We start from the raw sequence: 20,714 nt of genomic DNA, 5'->3' as shown, positions 1-20,714 counted from the left end.
TCAGCACCCGGCGCTGTGGCTTAGTTGGTTAAAGCGCCTGTCTAGTAAACAGGAGATCCTGGGTTCGAATCCCAGCAGTGCCTGACCTGTGGTTTGTTGGGGTAGACTTTTGATCTTTTCAGATATAAAAGTCTCTACAGGACAGACAGCCTGGACTTCTAGGTGGTAAACGAAGGCTTTATAAAGGTTTTTGCTGACTCCCACCAGAGTCACGAATGTTGTCTCTTTGCAAGAAAGACGTTTGCTTCAACTTGGCATTTTCAAACTTTTTTTCAGAAGCCCAGCCAGCACATTTGTTCTTGTTTTCCTTATTGGACACAGCCCAGTCAGATCAGAGAGTACGTTACTAGTCAGTCAATTAGTTAATTCGCCTGTTTCAAATGAGAAAGATAACAAAAAACGTGGTGCAGACAGGCTGGAAGAATGGTTGGAATGCCCCTGGCTTAGGCCAAAATCAGATGAAAGCTCAAGAAACATTTGAGATGCGAGTATTGAGAGTGTAGAGCCAAAATCAAATGAGTTCCGACATTCCCTTGAGGATTGAGCGGCCCGTTATGTTTTGGAAATAATCCTCCTACCTCTAGGGGACCTCTTTCATGATGTAATCAGCTATCTCCTACCGCTTGTAGGCTTTTTATGCAAAGAAACTGCCTCCAGCTTAGCAAGAGGCGCTGTGGCTTAGTTGGTCAAAGCGCCTGTCTCGTAAACAGGAGATCCTGGATTCAAATCCCAGCAGTGCCTAGGCCACAGGATATGTGAGTGCTTGTTTTAATATGTATTCCCATATGAAAGTCTTTGCGTGCCGGACAGTGTGCGTCGGCGCAAAACCCGAAAACTCGGGTTTAGATCCAAAAGGAAACGATATCAGATATTCCCTCATCCTTCAACAGAGGCCTGAATGTGCTCTTTTAAACTTTTCACATTGGAAAACCTTTGGATGCCCAGCATATCTGCACCAAACTGGAACTCGAAGAGGGCCCTCGAAGCGTGGCTCTGTGGCGCAATGGATAGCGCATTGGACTTCTAGGTTGAGAATGGAGGTATTCAAAGGTTGTGGGTTCGAGTCCCACCAGAGTCGTGGTTATCCTCTTTTGCTCAGATGTCCTTGTAAGATATTCTACTTTGCTCAGTTCACCTGTTTTAAACAAAGGCAGATAACCTCAAAACGACCTACTCCATGATGTGCTGCCTCTTTTAGAATTTGGCTACAGAAATTTTGGATCAGGTTCAGCACCCGGCGCTGTTGCTTAGTTGGTTAAAGCGCCTGTCTTGTAAACAGGAGATCCTGGGTTCAAATCCCAGCAGTGCCTATACCACAGGATATGAGGGTGCTCTTTTAAACTTTTCACATAGGAAAACCTTTGGATGTCCAGCATATTTGCACCAAACTGGAACTCAAAGAGCAGTCCCACCAGAGTCGTGGTTAGCCTCTTTTGCTCAGTTGTCCTTGTAAAATATTCTACTTTGCTCGGTTTACCTGTTTTAATCAAAGGGAGATAACCTCAAAACGACCTACTCCATGATGTGCTGCCTCTTTTAGACTTTGGCTACAATAATTTTGAACCAGGTTCAACACCCGCACTGTAGCTTAGTTGGTTAAAGCGCCTGTCTAGTAAACAGGAGATCCTGGGTTCAAATCCCAGCAGTGCCTAACCTGTGGGGTGTAGGTGTAGTCATTTAATCTTTTCAGATATAAAATTCTCGGCTGGACAGACAGCCTTGACTTCTAGGTGGTAACCGAAGACTTTAATGTAATCAGCTATTTCTCTGACAGGCTGCCTATTTTAGACTTTTTATACCAACCAACTTGTACCCGGCTTTACACCCGGCGCTGTGGCTTAGTTGGTCAAAGCGCCTGTCTTGTAAACAGGAGATCCTGGGTTCAAATCCCAGCAGTGCCTATGCCACAGGATGTGAGGGTGCCCTTTTAAACTTTTCACATAGGAAAACCTTTGGATGCCCAGCATATCTGCACCAAACTGGAACTCAAAGAAGGCCCACGAAGCGTGGCTCTGTGGCGCAATGGATAGCGCATTGGACTTCTAGGTTGCGAATGGAGGTGTTCAAAGGTTGTGGGTTCGAGTCCCACCAGAGTCGTGGTTATTCTCTTTTGCTCAGGTGTCTTTGTAAGACATTCTCATTTGCTCAGTTCACCTGTTTTAAACAAAGGGAGATAACAAGAATGGTTTGAAAACCACTAGCATAGGTCAAAATCTGCTACTACCTATTGTTGGCTACCTACCTGGCAAAAATTGCCTTCCGTTTCTCCTAGCTGAGACAGCGTTTAGATGTACTGTAACTGAAGGTTCACAAAACATTTGAGACCCGGGTATTGAGAGTTTAGATCCAAAATGAAATGATCTGAGGTATTCCCTTATCCCTGAACAGAAGCCTGCACACATTTCAGGTTTTGGAAAATAATCCTCGAACCTCAAAACGACCTATTCCATGATGTGCTGCCTCTTTTACACTTTGGCTACAAAAGTTTTGAAGCAGACTCAGCACCCGGCGCTGTGGCTTAGTTGGTTAAAGCGCCTGTCTAGTAAACAGGAGATCCTGGGTTCGAATCCCAGCAGTGCCTATCCGGTGGGTTGTTGGGGTAGACGTTTGATCTTTTCAGATATAGAAGTCTCTGCAGGACAGACAGCCTGGACTTCTAGGTGGTAAACGAAGGCTTTATAAAGCTTGTTGCTGACTCCCACCAGAGTCACGAATGTTGTCTCTTTGCAAGACAGACGTTTGCTTCAACTTCAGTTTCAGTTTAATTTATTTATATAGCACATTTAATAGCGACAGAGTCGACCAAAGTGCTGCACAGAGAGATAAAATGATACTATTATCAAAGAAATAAAACAATCACAATTTCAAACTTTTTTCAGAAGCCTACCCAGCACATTTATTCTTGTTTTCCTTATTGGACACAGCCCAGTCAGATCAGAGAGTACGTTACTAGTCAGTCAATTAGTTAATTTGCCTGTTTCAAATGAGAAAGATAACAAAAAACGTGGTGCAGACAGGCTTGAAGAATGGTTGGATTGCCCCTGGCTTAGGCCAAAATCAGAAGAAAGCTCAAGAAACATTTGAGATGCAAGTATTGAGAGTGTAGAGCCAAAATCAAATGAGTTCCGACATTCCCTTGAGGCCTGAGCGGCCCGTTATGTTTTGTAAATAATCCTCCTACCTTTAGGGGACCTCTTTCATCATGTAATCAGCTATCTCCTACCTCTTTTAGGCTTTTTATGCAAAGAAATTGCACCTTGCTTAGCAAGAGGCGCTGTGGCTTAGTTGGTCAAAGCGCCTGTCTTGTAAATAGGAGATCCTGTGTTAGGGTTAGGGCTAGTCAAAAAGTTTGAAAACGCCAAATTGAAGCAAATATCTGTCTTGCAAAGAGACACCATTCGTGACTCTGGTGGGAGTCAGCAACAACCTTTATAAAGTCTTCATTTACCACCTAGAATTCCAGGCTGTCTGTCCTGCAGAGACTTTTACAGGTGCTGGTCATATAATTAGAATATCATCAAAAAGCTGATTTATTTCACTAATTCCATTAAAAAATTTAAACTTGTATATAGGGGTGTCCTCGACTACGGATTTACATAGTCGAATCCGATTCGAAACAGATTGCCTATATTCGACTGATAGTCGAATCATATATGTTGGGGTTATTGGGGGGGGGGTTTGGGGCGGTGAAAAGCCCCGTTCACACCGCCAGCGACTTTTTCGCTGCATATCGCTAGTCTCCTACTGTGAAGTCGCTTGTGGGCGTTCCTAGTGCTGTCGCTCTAATGTCATTGGTAGACTGCACATCTGATCATATCTATAGAAAATGCAGTCACAAATGATATATAAAACTAAGAAATCATTCTAATTGGACAAGGAATTAGGTTTAAAATAATTAAAAGTAACATTCTGCTGTTGTAGAGTGTTGTGACTGCAGAGCTCGGTGCATTAAATAATTAACTAGATTAACGATCGGTCTATCAACAAATTAAACTCACTCATACTGTCAAAAATACTAAAATGTCATTCGAATTTGACAAATAATCAATTTTCTTGTCCCTAATAATAATCACAATGCAGGGGAAACTGTAATATGAACTGCAGCAGTGCTAAATTGCTCACAGCATCATATAATAACAACACAAAATGTATGAATCAAACTCACTAGACTGCCGACCGTTTCTTTTCCACGCATCATTTAATTATATCCATGTATGTACAGTCAAATCATATAAAACAGTGAAATCGCTCCGGAACTGTCTGTCTTGCCTGCACTCGAGACGGTGACGTGAGCTCCAGAGAGCTTCATTCCTATTGGCTGTCGCTTGCGAAATTCACTCCTGATTTGCATAAAGTTTAAATATCTGAACTTTTGTCGCTTGTCTCTCGTCGCTTGCCACGCCTACATTCCGTTGCCAATGGTCACTGTCGCTCTTGTCGCCGGAAGTCGCCAGCGCTCCATTGAAATGAATGGGATCCTGTCGCTTTGTTGCTGCTTGTTGCTTGTTAAGTCGTGAATCTAGAATTTTGGTATGGAGATAAAGGTTATGATTATATTTTTTTGTAGTATTACACCACATCGTGTGTGTATATTAGCAACGTTTGTTGTTTTCTTGTGGTAGGAGATAGAGCGTTAGGACCCGGAAGCACTGCCGCGTGACGTCAGACTTAACAACCGAATATTAAGACAACTTTTATTTTCTTTCACACACAGCACAGAGAAACGTCTTTCTAATAAACCGACCAAACTGCCTGTCATAGACGAAACTGACAATGATTTGATCTTTTTTAAACAAATGAAAGGCAATGTGGATAAACATTCACAGCCACGATGTACAGAACACCACACAAAGATATAGAAGAAAACGAATAAAAACATTTTGGATCAATAAACCTTAAAATATAAAAATAACTGCAGAAAAGCCACACTGCAGACATACATTTCATATGTCGGCAAATCAAATTACATCGGCTAAACTGTCTGTGCAAGCAAGCTTTAACTCTACAGCGCAACATTTATGCACCAAAAAATGTAATTTATTTAATAAAAAAATGATATATATATATATATATATATATATATATATTTTTTTTTTATCAAACATTAATTTACAGAATTGAATTAGAACAGAAATATGATCGAGTCAAACTGCAAAATGCCTGAAGTGCAGGGGAACATATATTCAAAACACAAGCCACAAATAACCCAGAGTGATCAATAAATAAATTAAAATTAAAGAAATTATTAAAATAACAAAAGTATAGCCAGAATTGTCAACCTTGTCTTTTTAACTGCAGAGACAATAAACGCTGAACTGGAGTGGCAGTCTTTTTAGCTAAACATTCAAAAATCAAATTACATCCGTCTAAAATAGTTTGAAATCATTTGTAGCTACCCTACCTGATTGAGAGAAAAAAATCCAGTCTTTCACGCGATCTGCCTGTGTCCGTTTGAGTCTTTTCAAATAGCGCGCTATAGTCAGCTCGTTGGCCGGCAGAAGCACGCCGCAGTGTTTGTCATTGTTGAGTTCTAGGACATGAGCTGTTGGCACAACTTGCATCATACGTTTTTTGGATCATATTTTACCATTTCAAAGTGCATCCAATTGTAAACTTTATCCAAGACATTGTTAAAGATTTAATCCCTGCCGCAAAGATGCTCCTCTGCCGGTCACAGATCATGGAAGTGAAACTTAACAAGGGTGGTTGGATTTATTCACGCACATTAAAAATATTTATTAAAAGCTTCTTTCTTTTCACATTTTTATTTATGGTATTAACATAATAGGCTGTATATTAACCTATTGGGAAAGAACCAGTATGTCTATGTAAAATCAGATATTGAGCACCCCCATATCTCTTCTCATAACACCTCTGCGAAGATTCGACTGTGAGATTGGTAGTCGAATCAGGCTCCTCCTATCGAAGATTCGAATCGTCGACTATTCAGGGTCACCCCTACTTGTATATTATATTCATTCATTACACACAGACTGATATATTTTAAATGTTTATTTCTTTTAATTTTGATGATTATAACTGACAGCTAAGGATAATCCCAAATTCATTATATCAGAAAATTAGAATATTATGAAAAGGTTCAATATTGAAGACACCTTGTGCCACACTCTTATCAGCTAATTAACTCAAAACACCTGCAAAGGCCTTTAAATGGTCTCTCAGTGTAGTTCTGTAGGCTACACAATCATGGGGAAGACTGCTGACTTGACATAAGAGGATGGCTGTTAACAGAGCTCTGTTTCCAAGCACATTAATAGAGAGGTGAAGGGAAGGAAAAGATGTGGTAGAAAAAAGTGTATAAGCAATAGGGATAACCGCACCATGGAGAGGATTGTGAAACAACACCCATTCAAAAATGTGGGGGAGATTCACAAAGAGTGGACTTCAGCTGGAGTCAGTGCTTCAAGAACCACTACGCACAGATGTATGCAAGACATGGGTTTCAGCTGTCGCATTCCTTGTGTTAAGCCACTCTTGAACAACAGACAGCGTCAGAAGCATCTCGCCTGGGCTAAAGACAAAAAGGTCCAAAGTTATGTTCTCTGATGAAAGTAAATTTTGCATTTCCTTTGGAAATCAGGGTCCCAGAGTCTGGAGGAAGAGAGGAGAGGCACACAATCCACGTTGCTTGAGGTCCAGTGTAAAGTTTCCACAGTCAGTGATGGTTTGGGGTGCCATGTCATCTGCTGGTGTTGGTCCACTGTGTTTTCTGAGGTCCAAGGTCAACGCAGCCGTATACCAGGAAGTTTTAGAGCACTTCATGCTTCCTGCTGCTGACCAACTTTATGGAGATGCAGATTTCATTTTCCAACAGGACTTGGCACCTGCACACAGTGCCAAAGCTACCAGTACCTGGTTTAAGGACCATGGTATCCCTGTTCTTAATTGGCCAGCAAACTCGCCTGACCTTAACCCCATAGAAAATCTATGGGGTATTGTGAAGAGGAAGATGTGATATGCCAGACCCAACAATGCAGAAGAGCTGAAGGCCACTATCAGAGCAACCTGGGCTCTCATACCACCTGAGCAGTGCCACAGACTGATCGACTCCATGCCATGCTGCATTGCTGCATTGCTGCAGTAATTCAGGCAAAAGGAGCCCCAACTAAGTATTGAGTGCTGTACATGCTTATACTTTTCATGTTCATACTTTTCAGTTGGCCAAGATTTCTAAAAATCTTTTCTTTGTATTGGTCTTAAGTAATATTCTAATTTTCTGAGATACTGAATTTAGGATTTTCCTTAGTTGTCAGTTATAATCATCAAAATTAAAAGAAATAAACATTTGAAATATATCAGTCTGTGTGTAATGAATGAATATAATATACAAGTTTCACTTTTTGAATGAAATTAGTGAAATAAATCAACTTTTTGATGATATTCTAATTATATGACCAGCACCTGTATTCACATATGATCAATGAAGGTATAGCTAATTCGAGGACGTTATTTAAACCAATCAACAAACATCATTTTCTAATTTTGTCACTGTTAGTATAGATAATGTTTCGAAACTGGTCATGTCTTTGAGTTCATTTACATGTTCTCTCAACCCCCTGCCTACTGAGGTTCTAAAAAGTGCCTACCATGCTTATGCCCCTCTATCACTGCAATTATTAACGATTCCTTAGCTACTGACCAGGTTCCTGTGGCCCTTAAGGTCCTGTTTACACTAGTGCATTTTTGTTTTGAAACACACAAGTTTAGCTATGGTTACGGCTGTTTTTATACTACACCAGCGTTTTCGTACCTCGAAAACGGGGGCCTTTGAAAACGCCGGGGTTGCATTTTAGTGTAAACATACCAAAACTTAGACTTTAAAAAACAATGGCATGGCTGTCCACGTTCACTCTGCGTATCCTCGACAACTGTGTAAACAATAACATGGAGAATGACCTGCAATCTTTGCTGGCTTTGTTGTCACTTTTAGCAGCCATTGTGCAGTGAAACTCTGCATTTTTTTAATACTTGAGCTGCCTACATACGCAAAAGGCAACTGTTTACACTTGAACGCACATGCCCTGTTTGCATGAACAGTCATGTGACATGCATTTTCGGCTGTATAGTGTAGACGGAGATCGTTTCTGAAACACTGTGGAAACACCAGTGTAGACGAGGATCGTTTTCAAAAATGCACTAGTGTAAGCGGGGCCTAAGACGGCTGCTATAACACCAGTTCTTAAAAAACCTGGCTGTGCTGAAGATATTGAAGATTTATCCAACTACAGGCCTATTTCGAATCTGCCCTTTCTGGCCAAGGTTCTTGAGCGAGTTGTTGTTGGCCAGCTACAGCAATATCTGTCCAAAAACAATCTATTAGAACCATCCAAGTCTGGATTTAGATCTGGACACAGCACAGAGACTGCTCTAGTCTAGGTCATAAATGACCTTCTTACTTTTGCCAACAGGGGCGCTTGTAGCATTCTAGTCCTGCTATACATTAGTGCTGCCTGTCTGGAAGAAATAATGATTTGGATGCATGACAATTATCTTAACTCAATGAGTCTAAAACTGAACTTCTACTTGTTGGGATGCCGTCAGCTTTGCATAAATTCAATAATCTAAATTTGATAACTGATTCTAACCATGTGTCTCCATCTTCACAAGTGCGTAACCTTGGTTTTATTTTTGATTCGCAATCATCATTCGATGCCCATATCAAAATGGTCTTGAAATCTGTGTTTTTCCATCTCAGAAATATAGCCAGACTACGTCCTTCTCTATCTCTGCCTGATGCGGAAAGGCTTATCCATGCCTTTATTACGTTGAGGCTAGATTATTGTAACGCACTTTATTCTGGTGTCCCTGACAAGTATATCAAGAAGCTTTATTATATTCAAAACTCTGCAGCACATGTACTGACCTATACAACTGCTCGCCAGCATATTTCCCTGGTTCTTTATGAACTCCATTGGCTTCCAGGACAGGCACGCATTGATTTTAAAATCTTGATTTTAACATATAAGGCTCTTCATGGGATGCTTACTGCTTTTGAGAATATTATTTTAATATTGTACTTTTGCTTTTGTTGTTTTATTTTTATTTTGTTTGTTTGTTGTTTTTATTATATTTTGTCTATTTTTTGTGAAGCACTTTGGGTTTGAGCATCATCATCATCATCATCAGTAGAGACCTAATTAATTGATATTATATTTCAAAATCAACCTAGAAAACAAACAAGACAACATAACTATGCACAGATATTAAAAATGAACATCTAGACAACACAAAGCAAAACAGACAGAATAGAAAAGGGAAATAAAAAAATAAAAATAACATAGTAAGGACTACACATTGAAAACAATCCTACAATAATAATATGTATTCTGTTGTAATTTGCCGGTGTTTCGTTGGGGCTCACAGTCCTGCACAGTGGCCTGACTGCAACCGAGTGGTGGAGGCCATCTTCACAAGGCTCTGTGCTCTTTACCCAAATGCTGTGTGCTGTGACGGAGTGAGGGTGTCCCACTTCACAATGGTAGCATGTGCTTACAAGCACATCTGAGAGTGCATCCTCACCAAAGCTAAGGTGATGAGTGAGACCACCATCCAGCTCCCAGAAGTGAACACTGTAACAGTCACACAATGGTATGTAAATTAGCATTGTTACTGCTAAGCATAAACTTAAAGCAGCTGAGGGCTACACAGAGGGTTCAAATAATTGATGTGGTTGACTTAATGTAACCATGGCTGCTTTGAAATGAACAAGAGTCCAACTTTTGCTTTCTTCTCCATTATGAAATATAAGATTTATTGCTCATGACATGGTCTTCAATAGACTGCAAGAATCCATAATACAATGTTAATCTCAGTGAAGATCAAAGCCTCAGACACATTCATGGCAGGACTGGAGAAGACTCCTGTGGCTATGTAGAAAGAACCAACTCTTTATTCAGGCAATTTGGCTGAGCCTCACCTTTTAATCCTGCCACCAAACACTGCTGGGGAGGCAAAACTAAAAGGGAGGTTGCAACCTCAGACCATCTCCAAGGCTCCACCATCACATCAAGGACCTCCTGTCATTGCACCAGCACTACCCGTCTCTCTCCTTTTCATTTTACCATCCTACAGTGATAGACGCATGCCTGCCATCCTCTACAGTGCTTGGTAACTCACAGGTGTTCTTCACCCTCCTATTACCTTCAGCTATGCCACCATCAGCTCAGACACTGACATCCACTCAAGCTGTTCCTTACTCCACTCAGCAATACAGAAAGTGAAAACAGGAGAGGGAGCACACTGGAACTGTCACAAGAAAATATGTGAGGAAGACAGACGTCATTCTTTGCAGAAAGTGCAACAAAGAGAGAAATCCACCTTTACATCTTTAGTACTTTGGCAACTGGAACGGCAAAGAGTCTGAGACTCAAGGTTATAGGAAATCAAGCCAGAAAATGACAACCCTCCAGCTTCTTAAAATTGCTCTTTCAGCAGCCTCTAACACTCAACGGCCGCACCGGCGATACCAACTCGTTTTTTTCTTACCAGCGCAAAAGAGCCTCAAAATACACCATCAATTTTGGACATACAATTAAGAGTTATACATCATTCTAATCTGTGAAATGTCTTCTTTTATTTGTGTACACTCACAGTAAAAACAAAATGTTTTTATAAAATAAACTAACATGATGCGTGATCTGTCGTCACTCTCTGAATGAAGTCCATTCTGATAGTCCTCGGAAGATGAACTGTTACTTAGAGAATACTTATCACACAAACATGAGACATATGTCTAAAGAAAACAAAACAAATATTCTGGAAAACTGTAAACCTAAGAAATGAGAATCTGAACTAGGCCAGGCATGTCAGGAGTCTTTTGGGTAATGCTTTAGATTACAGCCCGGAAAGTATTATGTAATTAAAATTAATTTATAGCCAGGCGCGGATTAACGCACAGACTCACGTGTGTAGAGGCCCCGGATTGGCCATAATTTTTTTTTTTTTTTATTTACAGCACGAACAAAAAACAAAAAAACAAAAAAAAAGACCCTCATTGGCCAATAATAAACAAAAAAGCAGGTGATTGGATAGATGCGACATTTGGGTCACATCTGTCCAATCAGCTGCTGATCAAATGTTGTCAATCATTTTCATTTACATCACTGGTATTGCTAGACGGCATAGTGGCAAAATGTCCAAAAGAAATTACGATAGTGTAGCACAATAAAACAGAAAATACAAAGGTTAAAAGGACAACGTGAACAAGATATACTGAAAAAAATCCCTAAATTAGCTTGATACTTCAAGTCATTGGATACATCAAGACAAGAAGTGGCGAGGTGATATCCTTGTTTGTGTGGAGAGCGTGCTCACTGCTTGACATGGAGGCGCCGGTGCGATCACTTAAAATACTCAGTCATTTTGGTCATACAGTTAAGAGTAATATAAACTGTAAAGGCTCTACTTTTATTTCTGTAAACTCATAATAACAGAAAACATTGTGCTTTTGTAAAATGAAAACAACCAGGATGCGCTTTCTGTCATCTCTGTGAACTTGAGCACATAACAAACATGAACCATAGTTCCCTCATAGACACAAGAAATGTATCTATAGAAAGGTGGAAATGTCTACTTTTAATCGAACCATATGGAAAATAGTCAAGTCAAGTCAAGTCTTCTAGACCAGTGTTTCTCAACCCTGGTCCTGAAGGACCCCCAACACTGCAGGTTTTGTCTTTCTCCCTAATTAAACACACCTGATTCAACTCATCAGCTCATTAGAAGAAACTCCACTACCTGAAATGAGTGTGTCAGACAGAGGAGACTTTCAAAATGTGCAGTGTTGGGGGTCCTCCAGGACCAGGGTTGAGAAACACTGTTCTAGACTTCATCTTTGCAGCTGAAAACAGAAAACATTAACAATAAATTATTAAAATGTTTAGAAAGTCTGCTTGCTGTTTTTTCACTACACATTCAAAATAATTACGTTTGCATGTGTGCTGTGGCAAGTTTTATGCGTGCGTTTGAGTGCTGATTAGGCTATGTATTATATATTGGTTTATTTGATTTATTATGATTTTCAATTTCCCATTTTAACGCTGTGGTTGTAATTGTCATACTGTGGTGGCCCACCAGTGGAAGGAACATAGAAGAAAAACTGTAGTATCGGCTGTCTCAATGTGTGTGTGTATGCTAGTTAACCTTATTTGCGTGTGGACAATGTATGGCACTAAATACATTTTTTCAAGAAAGCATAATGATAAGGGTGATAATAAGGGTGATGATAAGGGTGGTGGGGGTGGTGGGGGGGTGCATCACACAAAGGGCAGCCTAGGGGCCCCTGACCATCTTAATCTGCCCGTTTACAGCATACATTTTGGTAATTGTAGTGTACCTATAAAGTACATACATGTAGGTATAAGGGAACAATATGTTAAGTTTGGGGAATAAAGGGGTAACAACCAGGACAATAATTTTAGAACTACAGTGCGTGCAGAATTATTAGGCACGTTGATTTTCTGATCATATTTTTTCCAGGCACATCTTACCAATTCCAGACCACATTAATTTTAATAACTACGACTAATTTTGTATTACTGTTTCTTATTTAGAGTATAATTTCTTTTAAAAAGGTCTACTCTATTCTGTATATCTACAGCAAAGCATAAGACTGATGTATAGACTGTGCATCAAAATGCAAATGCAATGAATAAATAAATAAAATGTAAACATAAACAATTGTATAAAGCACTTTTATGCACAAGCCAAAGGTATAATCACTATTGTGTGGTTCATCTTAGTCCTGCGATAACATATGCAAAACAGAAACACTTGAGAGTAAAATTTTAATCTCAATCACACCATACTCATTATCCCAGAAAGGAATCAGAAGAATTTGGAATGTCACATTGTCTTATGGGACTTTTCGTTGCATGCTTAAGGTTACAAATGTTGGTCAAACCCCAGGCTGCTTACAATATTACAATAATGCAACCAGTTATTATTGTACATACAATAGTGCCCCATACTTGCTTGTTAATTTACAGAATTTCAGTATCTACCACTGGCCACAACTAAATTAAGTTCAGCCAGAGATAATTTGCTGTTGTTTTGAGTGTACCAAGATAAAATACAATTGGTCTATCACTTTTAAGTTACCTAATTCTAGAGTTGAGATTTTACTACACTTACAATAAATTGTATTTTGACTCTCACAAATGGAAGCGAAATGGTATAATTTTGCCTGCAGGGAAGAGCGGGTTTAAACGTCAGTGTTTTTGCTTTGTTTTGTTTTCCCCAGTGCTTTTCACAATACACATTGTTTCAAAGCAGATTTACAGAAATGCATGATATTAATATTTGTAATACCTTATTGCCTAATTATCCACATTATTATGCACATGCCATTACTGCATTTAGTGAATGGTAAAATTAGGAAGCTGAAGAGATTCAGATGTTGAATGTCAGATCAATTGTATGTCCCTCGCCGGATGCTTGGAACATGTTACAATTTGTAGATATCAGATAACAAATTTGAACTGGGCCTGAGCTGGATCGGATGGAGTCTACAACTCTACAAAGAGTATGTTTGAGTCCCAAACAGTGTTGGGAACACTATTCAATAGTTTAGATCTATTTAATAGTAAAGATCTACCTTGTGGATTTTCTAGGAATTACCAACAGGTTAAAATTTTGCAACTGTAGTGAATATGAAAGGTCACATAAGTAATGAGAGGCTAGACCATTCAAAGCATTGTATGTATTATAAAAGAATACTATCAAACATAACACCCAGGGCCCAGTTGTTTGGATTTCTGATCGGATTTCAGCTATCGGATGGGATCAAATCTTGAAAATGGAAGAAAAAAGAAAAAGGATTGTGGAATCAAATTAGATCTATATATATATATACACACACTATATTGCCAAAAGTATTAAGACACCCCTCCAAATCATTGAATTTGGGTGTTCCAATCACTTCCATGGCCACGGGTGTATAAAATCAAGCACCTAGGCATGCAGACTGCTTCTACAAACATTTGTGAAAGAATGGGTCGCTCTCAGGAGCTCAGTGAGTTCAAGCGTGGTACCATGGTGGAGGGGGATTATTGTGTGGGGTTGTTTTTCAGGGGTTGGGCTTGAACCCTTAGTTCCAGTGAAAGGAACTCTTAATGCTTCAGCATACCAAGACATTTTGGACAATTTCATGCTCCTAACTTTATGGAAACAGTTTGGGAATGAACCCTTCCTTTTCCAACATGACTTAGCATCGACAAGGTGACTGTGCACAAAGCAAAGTCCATAAAGACATGCAAGAGTGAGTTTTGTGCGGAGGAACTTGACTGGCCTGCACAGAGTCCTGACCTCAACCCAAGAGAGCACCTTTGGGATGAATTAGAGCGGAGACTGCAAGCCAGGCCTTCTCGCCAACATCACTGCCTCACCTCACAAATACTCTTCTAGAAGAATGGTCAAAAATTCCCATAAACACACTCCTAAACCTTGTGGAAAGCCTTCCCAGAAGAGTTGAAGCTGTTTTAGCTGCAAAGGGTGGGCCAACTCCATATTAAACCCTACGGATTAAGAATGGGATGACATTAAAGTTCATGTACACATTAAGGCAGGTGTCCCAAAACTTTTGGCAGGAGACTGAAGGGAAAAAATGAAAAGAAAGTGATGTTGGAGATGACAAGGAGAAATTTAAATGTTACTATTATCCTTTTTTTTTTTTTTTTTTGGCCTTCAAACGTCTTAAAATGCATATGTAGATCAGAAAAATCTAAATTTTAAGAAGTTAATATGGTGTTATTTTAGAGACAATACTTCACTCCTGAATGAATCAGCAGTTTGAACGAATGGAATGAATTAGGCATTTATCGACACATACTGGCAGTTGTAGTTTCTTATTTAGAGTATAATTTCTTTAAAAAAAAATCATATTTCCATATTAATAATAAAAATAAATAAATAAATAAATAAAGATATAGTTCACCCAAAAATTAAAATTCAGTCATCATTTACTCCACCTCATGGTCCAAAAGTATGTGTACCCTACCCATAACTTTTCCCTAAAATCAGAGGGAAATGATAGTTGCATAATGATATGTTGTGGAAGCACCTAACCCAGGTTGTAACCCTAAACTTGACATAAATGGTAAACTTGTCCCACAAATCTGATTGGTTGATTGGAATGTTGTTCCAGGATCAACAAAGATGTCCAGGAACATGTTGTACTTGGTGAAATCACGGTCACCAATGGCATGTATATTTGTTTGTTTTTGTTGAGGGTCACATGAAGTGCAACAGAAACCCTAAAGGGACATGGTGATAGGGGGAAAATTAATTTGAATTCCTTTCTCGTAAATGTTTTGCATTCCTTTCTCGGGGGTGCGCAAAACTTTTGTGAAAGAAATATATAAAAATATATAATTTTCCTCCCATTTCATATTTATTTTCCATCACCATGTCCCTTTAGTGCCTCTGTAGGGGTCTGGTTGATTAAAGGAAATTGAAAATGGAAGGGGATGTTTGTTTGATTCTCTTCATATAAAACACTTAAAATGACCCACATCTTCTGCCTGTTGTTCTAACAGCCTACATTGTGACATGTGATCCCATTTATAGCTGGTAAAGATTTGGCCATCTGAAAAAATGTGGCTCTGGATTAGGGTGATCAAATCCAATGTTGCTTTGGAAAAATTAGATGGATTACCTGATCCTGGGAAATATGGGATTTCCAAATCTAGATAATTATATTTGAGATTACATTTTTTGAACACCTGGGCCTTAACAGGTTCTTAACTTTAGAAGACAGCGTAACAGTAATTCCATGGATAGATTATATTCTACCATCTTACTAATATGAAAAAAAAAAAAAAAAAAATTAGATGTACTCTCTGCAGAAGTCACTCTGCAGAAACAAACATTGTTAGGACTACCCTAGCTAATAGGGAACATTCCCATACCTTCGTAATGTTGAGAAAAAATGATCTTAGAACAATGTTCTTGGAACGTCCGTATGACGTTATTTGTACTATTATTATCTGCTGAATGTTTTCAGAATGTTATCATAAATGTTCTAAGTACAACGTTCATGGAATGTCCTAACAATGTAATTTGTACTTAAAGGGTTAGTTCACCCAAAAATGAAAATTCTGTCATTTATTACTCACGTTCATGCCGTTCCAGACCCGTAAGACCTTCGTTAATCTTCGGAACGCAAATTGAGATATTTTTGTTGAAATCCGATGGCTCCGTGAGGCCTGCATAGGGAGCAATGACATTTCCTCTCTCAATATCCATAAAGGTACTAAAAACATATTTAAATCAGTTCATGTGAGTACAGTGGTTCAATATTTATATATTATAAAGCCACAAGAATATTTTTGTCGCACCAAAAAAACAAAAAAAAACAAAAAAAACACTTATTTGTTATAGATCCCTTGTCTCCCTGGACTCCATTTCCCAAGTTCCTCCTGTTCTCCACACCTGCACTCACTTCCCTCGTCAGCTCCTCATCAGCACTCATCACCTGCACCTGGACTCTATTGTTAGCTCTCCTATATAATGCACTCACTCCCTGCACTCCTTGTCCGTTCTCTGTTTGTGTTAGCGTTTTGTATGGTGTTCTCTGCCTTCGTTTATATTAAAGTATTGAATGTATTGTGGAAATCCGTATCTGCCTCATCTCTACACCAGCAAACGTAACAGAAGAACGGACCCTAAGCGACCGGATTTTCCACAAAAAAAAATGGAGACTTCCACCAGCTTCCTGGCTCCTGCTCCTCCAACGCCTCTCACTCTTCTGACAACCGGCGATCGCCTCATCGGGCTCCTACAGGTGGGTCGTTCGCTGGAGAGGTATGTGGAGGAGTTCGTTGAGCTTGCTTTCTTGTCTGACTGGCCTGATGCATGGTTGATCTCCCTGTTTTTGGATGGATTGGATGACGACACTATCCGTTTTGATGAACCTGTTTTTTGTTTCTCCTTAAGCGAAACTATCAATTTAATTTTGTGGTTAAATGGCTCCAAATTCTACGTGGATAGGGTTCAGGATAAGTGTTGTCGTCCAGTCCATCCAGAAACACGGTTGGCCGGGCCAGTCAGTCAGCCTCCGTCCTCCTCCGCATACCCCTCCAGCGAAGGTTCCCCCTGTGTCCTGCCGGGCCCACAAATCTCCGCTGGGTCCGGTAAACCTAAGAGGAGGAAGAGGAAGAAGGGCGAGCGCTCTCCAGTCTCCTGCGAGCCAGTCTCTCCAGTCTCCTGCGAGCGCTCTCCAGTCTCCTGCGAGCCAGTCTCTCCAGTCTCCTGCGAGCCAGTCTCTCCAGTCTCCTGCGAGCCAGTCTCTCCAGTCTCCTGCGAGCCAGTCTCTCCAGTCTCCTGCGAGCCAGTCTCTCCAGTCTCCTGCGAGCCAGTCTCTCCAGTCTCCTGCGGGCCAGTATCTCCAGAGCCCGCTCCAGTATCTCCAGAGCCCGCTCCAGTATCTCCAGAGCCCGCTCCAGTATCTCCAGAGCCCGCTCCAGTATCTCCAGAGCCTGCTCCAACCCTGTGCGAGCCACCTAGTGAGGTGGCCTGGCTTATAGACTTTTGGACAGAGCCAAGTTCTCCAGTCTCCGCCGAGCCAAGTTCTCCAGTCTCCGCCGAGCAAGCCGCTCCAGTCTCCGCCGAGCAAGCCGCTCCAGTCTCCGCCGAGCCTGCCGCTCCAGTCTCCGCCGAGCAAGCCGCTCCAGTCTCCGCCGAGCAAGCCGCTCCAGTCTCCGCCGAGCAAGCCGCTCCAGTCTCCGCCGAGCCTGCCGCTCCAACCCTCTCCGAGCCTGCCGCTCCAACCCTCTCCGAGCCTGCCGCTCCAACCCTCTCCGAGCCTGCCGCTCCAACCCTCTCCGAGCCTGCCGCTCCAACCCTCTCCGAGCCCTCAGCTGCCCCAGCTCCAGCCGCCGCCCGAGCCCTCAGCTCCAGCCGCCGCCGGCGAGCCCTCAGCTCCAGCCGCCGCCGGCGAGCCCTCAGCTCCAGCCGCCGCCGCCGAGCCCTCAGCTCCAGCCGCCGCCGCCGAGCCCTCAGCTCCAGCCGCCGCCGCCGAGCCCTCAGCTCCAGCCGCCGCCGCCGAGCCCTCAGCTCCAGCCGCCGCCGCCGAGCCCTCAGCTCCAGCCGCCGCCGCCGAGCCCTCAGCTCCAGCCGCCGCCGAGCCCTCAGCTCCAGCCGCCGCCGAGCCCTCAGCTCCAATATCCACCGCCGAACCAACCGCTCCATGCGCCGCCAAACCAGCTCCATGCTCCTCCACCCACATATTGACTTTATTCCTTAGACTCCTCAATATGATCATAAACCTCTCCAAGTATTTTTTGGGGGGGGCCAAGTACCCGTGGGTGGGGGACATGTGGGCGCCACACATGTGGGTGGGCCTCCGCCGTGGCAGCCCGCTGCACCTGACCCTCCATGGCAGCCCGCTGCACCTGACCCTCCATGGCAGCCCGCTGCACCTGACCCTCCATGGCAGCCCGCTGCACCTGACCCTCCATGGCAGCCCGCTGCACCTGACCCTCCATGGCAGCCTGCTGCACCTGACCCTCCATGGCTGCCCACGGCTCCAGACCCGCCATGGTTCATGGATCCGCCCTGGAGACCTCCGTTCCTGTCCGCTCCTCTCCCTGCACCTGCATGAGGTCTCCAGGGCGCCCGCCCCCCCTCCCGGTGTCTCCATCTACGGCGCGAGGTCGCGCCTACCGGGAGGGGGGAGTACTGTTATAGATCCCTTGTCTCCCTGGACTCCATTTCCCAAGTTCCTCCTGTTCTCCACACCTGCACTCACTTCCCTCGTCAGCTCCTCATCAGCACTCATCACCTGCACCTGGACTCTATTGTTAGCTCTCCTATATAATGCACTCACTCCCTGCACTCCTTGTCCGTTCTCTGTTTGTGTTAGCGTTTTGTATGGTGTTCTCTGCCTTCGTTTATATTAAAGTATTGAATGTATTGTGGAAATCCGTATCTGCCTCATCTCTACACCAGCAAACGTAACATTATTTAGTGATGGCCGATTTCAAAACACTGCTTCAGGAAGCTTCAGAGCATAATGAATCAGTGTGTCGAATCTGCAGTTCGGAGCGCCAAAGTCACGTGATTTCAGCAGTTTGGAGGTTTGACAAGCGATCCGAATCATGATTCGAAACGCTGATTCATTATGCTCCAATTCTTCCTGAAGCAGTGTTTTGAAATCAGCCATCACTATATAAGTCGTTATTTTGTTTTTTTGGTTCACCAAAAATATTTTCGTCGCTTTATAATATTAATATTGAACCACTGTACTCACATGAACTGATTTAAATATGTTTTTAGTACATTAATGGATCTTGAGAGAGAAAATGTCATTGCTGGCTATGGAGGCCTCACTGAGTCATCGGATTTCATCGAAAATATCTCAATTTGCGTTCCGAAGATTAACGAAGGTCTTACAGGTGTGGAACGGCATGAGAATGAGTAATTAATGACAGAATTTTCATTTTTGGGTGAACTAACCCTTTAATGAATGTTCTTGTAATGTTGAGAGAAAACGTTCTTAGAATAACATTCACAAAACATCTTTATAATGTTATTATTATCTGCTGAATGTTTTCATAATGTTATCATAAAACGTTCTGAGAATAACATTCATAGAACATCCTTATGATGTAATTTGTATTTAATGAATGTTCTTGTAATATAGAGAGAAAATGTTGTGAGAACAACATTCATGGAACATCCTTACCATGTTTTTTTAACTTGATGAACATTCTCATATCATTGAGAGACAACCTTCTCAGAATGTCTTTATGGTGTTATTAATATTTGCTGAATATTTTTAGAATGTTTGCATAAAATGTTGTGACAACAATTTTAATGAAACGTCCTTAGAGTGTTATTTTTTAAAGTCTAATTCAAATTTTTGTGTAGTACTTTTCATAATACACATTGATTCAAAGCAGCTTTACAGAAAATCATGATGTTATACTGTTTATAGTATCTTAAAATCTTAATGCCCTGTAGTCTCATTTAACAGATTCCCAACTCAGATAACGTTCTCTTTGGCTAACGTTTTCACAAGGTTCTCTCAAAGTTATGAACAAACTTTCTTCCAGTAACATTAATAGAACATTCAATCAAAGTTATCTGGTCTTTAAAAAAGTTCTCAAAATGTTAGCACAAAAAGTTATTTATATGTTGTTCATGGAACATATTTTTGAAATGGTTTACTTTAGTTGGATGTTCATCTAACAGTTTTTAAACGTTACTACTTTTTGATCAAGAGAATTGAAGAGAACATGCATAAGGAACAAACAATGAATGGAAGTTGTATATTAAATATGCAGGCAAGCAGGACTAATACACTAGTTTTATAAAAAGCTAATAAAAATATGTTCTTAGAATGTTTTGCTAACATTCCCATTAAGTTATGAAAACGTTATTTCTGAAAGTTTTCTGAATGTTCAAATCATAGTTTTTTTTAAAATGTTTTAAGAAAGTTTTGTCCTAACATTTACATAACTTTTAAAGAATGTTATTCAAAGTTATGGGAATGTTCCCTGCTGGAATTGAACCTAATGCATCACACTAATCACTCAGAACTTCCCAGAGACTCTTACACAATTTAGTGTACTACTACAGCACATATAAAGTCTTCCCTGTTATTTTTTTATTTATTTTTTTTTTATTTTTTTTTGTGTGTGTGTGTAATTCAAATATTTAATGCACTTTGAATCTTTCATGCTCTGGGAAAATAC

At 41.1% G+C, this 20,714-nt stretch overlaps 7 non-coding genes across 7 annotated transcripts; all 7 read left to right on the top strand.

The window, feature by feature from the left end:
* Positions 1-667: 667 nt before the first annotated feature.
* On the top strand, positions 668-741 carry trnat-cgu. The gene has a single exon. It is a non-coding gene; the product is annotated as a tRNA-Thr (tRNA).
* A 248-nt stretch (positions 742-989) lies between these two features.
* trnar-ucu lies at positions 990-1,078 on the top strand. The gene is given in 2 exon segments: positions 990-1,026; positions 1,043-1,078. It is a non-coding gene; the product is annotated as a tRNA-Arg (tRNA).
* Positions 1,079-1,236: 158 nt separating this feature from the next.
* Positions 1,237-1,310, top strand: trnat-ugu. Its single transcript has one exon. It is a non-coding gene; the product is annotated as a tRNA-Thr (tRNA).
* A 267-nt stretch (positions 1,311-1,577) lies between these two features.
* Positions 1,578-1,651, top strand: trnat-agu. Its single transcript has one exon. It is a non-coding gene; the product is annotated as a tRNA-Thr (tRNA).
* Positions 1,652-1,827: 176 nt separating this feature from the next.
* Positions 1,828-1,901, top strand: trnat-ugu. The gene has a single exon. It is a non-coding gene; the product is annotated as a tRNA-Thr (tRNA).
* A 107-nt stretch (positions 1,902-2,008) lies between these two features.
* On the top strand, positions 2,009-2,097 carry trnar-ucu. Its single transcript is given in 2 exon segments — positions 2,009-2,045; positions 2,062-2,097. It is a non-coding gene; the product is annotated as a tRNA-Arg (tRNA).
* Positions 2,098-2,507: 410 nt separating this feature from the next.
* On the top strand, positions 2,508-2,581 carry trnat-agu. Its single transcript has one exon. It is a non-coding gene; the product is annotated as a tRNA-Thr (tRNA).
* Positions 2,582-20,714: the final 18,133 nt, after the last annotated feature.

The sequence above is a fragment of the Megalobrama amblycephala genome, linkage group LG16, assembly GCF_018812025.1.
Source record: "Megalobrama amblycephala isolate DHTTF-2021 linkage group LG16, ASM1881202v1, whole genome shotgun sequence".
NCBI lineage: Eukaryota > Metazoa > Chordata > Actinopteri > Cypriniformes > Xenocyprididae > Megalobrama > Megalobrama amblycephala.
Note: the sequence above shows the minus strand (reverse complement) of the source record. Positions and strands in the feature narration are given on the sequence as shown.